The sequence below is a fragment of the Thermobia domestica genome, chromosome 7 (genome assembly GCF_964235325.1).
Source record: "Thermobia domestica chromosome 7, izTheDome1.hap1.1, whole genome shotgun sequence".
Taxonomy (NCBI): Eukaryota; Metazoa; Arthropoda; class Insecta; order Zygentoma; family Lepismatidae; genus Thermobia; species Thermobia domestica.
Genome location: NC_137460.1, coordinates 262034002 through 262041662, shown reverse-complemented (window position 1 = coordinate 262041662; position 7661 = coordinate 262034002). Strand labels below are relative to the sequence as shown.

Sequence of the window (7661 nt, the reverse complement as noted above, 5' to 3'; positions counted from 1 at the left end):
AGCACAGTCACGTCATAAACACGTCTTTTTTTGGGGTTCGAATTCAAAATGACGTCTTTTGAAAATTTGGAACGTCTTTATCACGTACCAAAATGGTAACAAAAATGACGTGTCAAACATGACCTAAATTGTACGTGTTTATCACGTGCCAGAATGGTACAAAGAATCACGTGTCGGACATCACCAAAAATAGACGTCTTTTTTAGGTGCTAAAAAGCGCGGACGTTCCCCGTACTGTAACTGCAGTTTGAGCAGTGCATGCTGGGAATCGTGAGCCATTTGCGGAATCGTGTTTTGATGGTATTGTTTGTGAATATAAATAATGTTTTGTTAAAGTCACCTGTGATAAAGGTCAGCTTTAAGACAAGTAAGTATAATTCCTATCCTATTCCTATCTAGGTGCATTCTGTGTAAAATTCAGCAGATTGAGTATTCTACGGTTTCTTATTACAGTGTATTAAAATACCGTAGAAAGAACGAGGATACCTACATTAGGTTAACATTTGCAGACGCCTGTATCAAATTAAATATTTTAGGTAGAATACTATATAAAATGTTAATAGTGAAGGTAGTAAAATGATAATGTATGTGTTTTTATTTTCAATAAACCGTATATGGTAGTGAGTATGCATGGGAAAGTATGTCATTCTGTGGTGCAGTTTTATTATACAGATCCGTAGATTGTAAAATATGCGAAAAAAATTGGACAAGTCTTTAATTTGCCTATTTCATGTCGAGAACAGGACCAACCAACCTCCACGGGCCTTCTAACCCGTTCCTACTACTACTACTTATACTATGAATCCGTATAATAAAAGCTGCACGCTTTGTGGTACTATTTGCCAAGGCGAAAGACTGATAAATACAAGCAAACAACGAGATGACAGTAAATGTATGCTTTTGGAGGCATTACTGGAACAGACGGTTCTACTAAATTTTAATACATTTCTTACATTTTCAGGTTAGGTTAGAGCATTGTATTTCCTATAGCAGAATATGCACTAAATGAGGAGCTCCATTACTACTTGCAGATTGACTTCACGGGGGTTAGTGTAAATATAGAGTAGACGCATGGGGCAAGGTACTAGAACACAGGTACCCCTTCCCACTTAATTGTAACAAAGACAGAAAACAACGTGCCGTGCGGGGCTCTAACCCGCCTTCACTCGCTGACGCTCGCTCAACAATACTATGTGAATTAAATGTTAAACTTTGGTACAGAAAAGAACCAATCTAGCTGTTAACCTATATGGGGGGGACTTGTGTTTTAGAACCTTCCCGACGCGTAGCATATTAAGTACAGTGCATAAAACACGAAATAACTTTTGCTAGGTGCCCACTAAAAAGCACAAATGCATTCTATTGGAATCAGTGCAGGAGTACAGCAAGAGGGCCCGAGCGGCAACGAGGAGGTGCGTTCGTAGGGAACAGGCACGTCAGCGACGGGTACTATGCGCGTAAAGAAGGATAATGGAAAAAAACACTTACGCTTACAATGATTTCACTATCACTCAAAATGCGGCTTCACTCGAGCAGACGGTTCTACCAAATATAAAATTTATAGGTAAAATATTATAAGAAACATTTTTCATGAAGAAATGAGAGTGTGAATATAAGTAATTACTGTCAGTGTACAGCATATTGAAATGAATTTTAAGTGATCAGTGAAAGTATTGCATATGTAAGTGTGGTCTTCCACTATTCTCGTTTAGACGTATATTCCCCGTCGTTGACGTGCCTGCTCCTTACGGACGCATCCCGTCGCTGCCGTTCGGACCCTGTTGCTGTGCTCCTACCCCTGCTTTTTAGTGGGGAGCTGAAATAAATTGGTTCGTGTTTTATTCACTGAAATTGTTACGCTTTACGTCCACGCTGTATTTGTACTGAGGCCTGAAGTCAATCTGCAAGCACTAATGGAGCTTCTGATTTAGTTCATGCTCTGCTAAAAGAAATGCAATGTTCTAACCTGATATGAAACTGTAAGAAATATGTCAAAATTTGGTAGAACCGTCTGCTCGAATAATGCCCAAAATTCATTTCAATTTGCTGTGTACTGACATTAATTACTGACATTCACACTTTTATTCCTTCACAAAAATATGTTTCACATCGTATGTTACCTATGAATTTTCTGTTAGGTAGAACCGACTGCTCGAGTGAACCTCTTTGGGAAATGACCCTCGGCAATTGTTGCAATGCCAATCGTGTATGACTTCAAAGTTAGAATCAACGAGCCCTATGGAAGTTCTAACCCCTTCGCTCACTCAGTTATGTTTTGTTTAACCTTTTGTAGCACTACTGTCTTAAATCTAGTGAAAAAATCCACAAAATAGATGAATATTTGGTAGACCCGTTTGCTAAAGTAGTGCCCCCATTGTATATGTGCATAATCAGTGGGAGGATATTACCCCAGTTGAGACAAGGTGACCAGAACTTTTACTTTCAGAAACGGGACGCATACGAATCGGCGACGGGGGGTGGGGTGACTTCCACATTGCATTTTGGGACTCAGCAGTGTTTTCAATTTACAAAATACAAAGTAAGAATGATAACACAGCGTTTCTAACTTAAGTATTACCCAACAATACTTTTAACTACTTCAACACTCAGAATTCCCACTCAATTTCCACTTGAACCACAGAACACTCAATTCTCATTTGAATATTCAGAAGTTCTAGGCACGGGTGAACCTTCCCAGTAAGTGTTGGTACGGAAGAGTGTAGAATTAGCATTGGCTATTTATATTTTGAATAATAATTACGGGACACCTGGGTCATGTTTGCTTAAAAACGGGACATTTAGGCGTCCCGTTTGAGAATCTGAAAGAAACGGGACAACGGTTGAAAATAAGGGACTGTCCCGGCCAAAACGGGACGTCTGGTCACCTTCAGTTGAGAGTACTCTCAAACTGCAACCATCGCCCTGCTGCACCTACACACCCTCACAAGACACTTGGCTACCGTAACTGTGCTACAGAATTCGGTGTGGAAATCATAATAATGTAACGGGTTTTTGACTGTTCGAATATTTTGTTCATTAATTGAGTAGACAGCTCCCTCGCATTTTAGATTACAGTACTTACTCCAGTGCCAGCATGTGATGATGGATACTTATCAATGTTGCCACTGAAGTTCAAAAAATATATTCCAGCTCAGTTAAGTATCCTCTACATGACTATATTATTATGATTTCCACTGCTAATCGTGAAACGATTCAAAGGAAACCAAATGTCTTATTAAGGGACCGTGGTTGGGGGCTGGTGCTGGTTTCAGTCAGATGTGTTTAAGAGAGCTCTTGACATAGGGAATATCCTCCTAATGTTTATGCGCACATTAACAACGGAAGTCTCTTTGGGTCAAAAACCTGCTTTCAGGTGGAACACCAATTCCTCATCATTAAAAAGAAATCAAATTAAATATTTAGTTTCACGCCCCAGGAAAGGCACCGAGCCTAAGGAAGATGGTGATAATGAAATGTGAAAAATGGTGGTATGAAGAAAGTGGGCGGAAACGGGAGAGTGTCGAGAAAACTCAGGCACATGGTGTTTGTCCATCACAAAGCCCACTTGGCACGAGCTGGGATCAAACCAGGGACCCCACGCACTAGAAGTGAACGCTCTACCACTGAGGCACTGCAGCCCCATCTGTAAAAAAAAAAAAAAAAAAACATACCTCATTGCTTCGGGGCTTACATATCTGCTGCCACCAAAAGGAAGGTGTGTACACAACAGGGGCGGATCCAGAGGTGACGACTGCCCCTCCCAGAGTAGGATATTTTTTATTTTTTTTAAAAAAATAAAACCTACCCCAGAATTGGAGCTCTTGATTTTTTCAAGCTTGTATTATAAATGTAAGATAAAAACTTTTTTTTTCACGTTGCAGAATTTAAATGAAGCAATACATAGCAAGAAATTACTTGCCTTGGTGTTTTTGCTCAGAAAATGTCCGCGTTCGAAAACGCAGGTAGTCATTTGTGTTCTTTGTGTTCAAGATGCGATATTTTACGCTCTCACTCCGTTCTAAAAACCGATCCCTGCTTCTTATGGGGCCGCGGTGGCTCAGTAGTAGAGCGTTCACCTCTGGTGCTTGGGGTCTCGGGTTCGATCCCAGCCCCCGCCAAGTGAACTTTGTGGTGGACAAACACCGTGTGCGTGGGTTTTCTCGGGGTTCTCCCGTTCCCTCCCACTTTTTTCATTCCACCATTTCATCCATTACTCATCATCACCGTCTCCTTTAGCCTAATCGGCATAATTGTGGGACGTAAAACTCAAAGATTTTCCGATCCCTGCTTCTTGTTAACAACGGGCAGACAATAATCCATAAAATCTATCTGTCCACAAGTTTGTCAATATTTATTTTGCGTATCTTTCCATTTAAGAAGTGGCCATTCCTGCATCGAGGTTGGGACGATTTCGGACTCTTCTTCACACCTTCCTTTACGCTGAAAATATCCAGAACAGAAAGCATGTGAAATTTATGGCTGATATTTTCCTGCCAACTAATTTTTCTTTCTATAAGCTCTGTTTTTTTTTTTTAATACAAAATGTAGTAAAAACCCACTTTACTGTTTACATAAAATTAAACTGCTTCATTTCATGTTAAATGTATTTAGTCGTTGTAATAAGCCTAGGTGTAAATACTTGTTATTTGCCAAAATAAGCCTTGTATGTACTCCCACTTTCCAGAGCGTGTGGCCAATGCTCCTGCAAATGATGAATTGATCAACAGCAGACCACCTGACCCCTTTCTGCTCGTCGAGCTGCTCTAGAAATATCACTGTGGAGGATGACATACATACCAAAGTTGCGACAGGTGAGTTTTTGACATGTTATTTTATAATACCCATGTAAGAAAATGCCGAGTAAGAAGAAAAGAAAGAAAGTAGTAATATTTTATTAGTACTTAACTAAAATAAAATAATTGTTGAACAAGGCAATACTTTTATATAAATGAAATATTCAATTTAACGTTCCACGATCAGGCACTGAGGCTAAGGGAGTCGGTGATGATGAGAAGTGAATTAAATGGTGGAATGAAGAATGTGGGAAAAAATTGGAGAACTCCAAGAAAAGCCGCTTGAAGTGAGCTGGGATCGAATCATTGGCCCCAAGCACCAGAGGTGAACGCTCTATCACCAAGTCACAGCTGCGCCAATTTTATTTAAATGTAACTGTTTCAGCAACTACCCTTGTCTTCTTCAGATACACTCTATTTATTTATTTATTTATTATTTTAGATTTTTAAAGGTTTCCCTGTTTATTAATTTTTATTCCTTCAGCAATTATTTTATTTGACTTCAGTATTTATATATAAGCAAAGCTTTAATATGGAATGTATCACATGTTATAGTGTTCGCGCTTTTTTTTTTTTTTTTTTTGAATGGATAAAAGTACTCCTCCCGAAAATATTTTTCTCAACAGAGGGGTAAAATATAATTTTCACCAAAGAGAAGTTTTATTATTATTATTATTATTATTATTATTATTATTATTATTATTATTATTATTATTATTATTATTATTATTATTATTATTATTATTAATAATAATAATAATAATAATAATAACTGCCGCAACTTCTAACCCTGCTCAGAACAAATAATGTGACGATTTTCACCCTACTGCTTGTGACAGAATTCTGGTTCTAGAAGTCTTATTTTTTAAAAATACTCCAGTAACAAGTGAGGGGGCGTTTGCTCACAATTTTTTTACTTTTCGGAATACATAAGTTATACACCATTTTGTTTGTATCAATATCGTATCAATATACTTGATCGTCACTTTTAGCTCACATCCTAAAGTTGGTCTTGGAGTGGCATTTTATATTGTGAGCACATACGTAATGTAGCCTTCTATGAGTGTTTCAGAATTATTTGTCATGTATCTGTATATACAAAGTCTTATATCCCCCAACTTGTTTGATCCTCCTGAACAATCAGAGTTAACAGCTGCAATAAAATCAAAAGTTAAGCTATTACAGAATAACTAAAATTAATGGTAGTTTAATTTCGCTGTTTGGAAGGCCGTTAAAAGTGGGACTTCATGCAAGCGAGTGCAGTAACTAATCGTTTTATTGCGTATTGATTGTAGTTACACATGACGTATTGTAATTATTTTTTAAAATTTTCTCCCTACCTGAAAAATTGCACTATGATTGTTCATGATTTTTTTTTTTCTGTTTCAGTGTTCCTATCTGTCATCGTTTGGAGGAAAAGGGACCTTTCTCTGATGCTTGGTGTCCAAAGAGCTGGCGATGGAATTTAACTCCCGCGGAAAAAAGAGCAAAGTTCACGTTGTGCAAACTAGCCTTAAAGACACTTATCATTCGTGAGTAAAAATAAAGATCTTCAAATGAACAGATGCCACAAATCTTCAAAATGTTAGTAGAAAGATATTCACTTCCATCTGCCTTGTTGTTTGAGGATGAAAAGGATTCGGCATGCTTGAAACATGTTGACCTGTTCCTCCTCGCTTTGTTGGAAATCAATGTAAAGGCATCTCTTTCGAAAACTAAAAGATGGAAGAAACTGCTACTGGTATAATAGATGGGATAATAAGTGGGATACTTACCGCAGTCCCCATTTTTAACCTACTTAAGCACGTGAGGCTTTTTTGATATGATGCTGCATTTCTGTACTTTCAATAACTATGAAAGGTGTTTTCCTTCATACGAAATTTATAGAAAAATTTGATTCTTTTTATTTTATATTATTAAAAGATCTCTGTAAGTTTTAGATTATAACCAACAGATTTGCATTGTCTACATATTTCTTGTTTGTATTACAAATAATAAAGACAATCAGTGTTTCTTGTTGCATTACAAATAGCATGAATATTATTTTATACGACAAAACGTGCACATTGTACATATAACTAATAAATGTAGAATTAAAATTAATGGTTATGTGTTTTCGCTTTCATCCCTCAGAGGTTAATTAATTTTAAGATGTACTTTCTTTTTCGATTTTTCACCTCCAAAATAAAGGTGTCTTAAATTGGAGTTATAAAAGTTTAGTCCTAAATTTTGCACTGTCAATAAAACCCATTGTTCTTGTGTATGTGAGTGTGTGTTGGATGTGGGTGGTTGTGTTTTTGTGTATGTGTGCGCATACTAGCGTAATAATGGATAGCTATAAAATTTATGGAAGCACGTGTTGTACCGTAATTTCATTAAGAAGAAGGTACTAGTAAATACACATGAATAAATTCCAGTGACGAAATGAGTGGATTCTTCTTAGTACTAAGGGCCGCGGTGGCTCAGTGGTAGAGCGTTCACCTCTGGTGCTTGGGGTTCCGGGTTCGATCCCAGCCCCCGCCAAGTGAACTTTGTCCACGTAGTGGACAAACACCGTGTGCGTGGGTTTTCTCGGGGTTCTCCCGTTTCCTCCCACTTTCTTCATTCCACCATTTCATTCATTTCTCATTATCACCGTCTCCTTTAGCCTAACCGGTATAATCGTGGGACGTAAAACTCAAAGATTTCATTTCATTTCATTTTCTTAGGACTGTAAGTACAATGTTCCTTTATTTTTCCATTTCATTCTTTGTTTTTACCATGTTTATTCGTCTTTTCTCATTCTTAAAAGTTATGTAGGGCTTTTTTTTTCGCCAAGGGTGAGTCTTACATTCGAGGGCTTTTTTTTATGTTTTTCAAGTCGATTCA

The 7661-nt window shown here is 37.7% G+C and overlaps 1 long non-coding RNA gene across 1 annotated transcript; it reads left to right on the top strand.

Moving 5' to 3' along the window:
* On the top strand, nucleotides 1-6902 carry LOC145689056 (uncharacterized). The gene is made up of 3 exons (XR_014132075.1): nucleotides 1-367; nucleotides 4685-4811; nucleotides 6183-6902. It is a non-coding gene; the product is annotated as an uncharacterized LOC145689056 (long non-coding RNA).
* The last annotated feature ends 759 nt before the right edge of the window (nucleotides 6903-7661 follow it).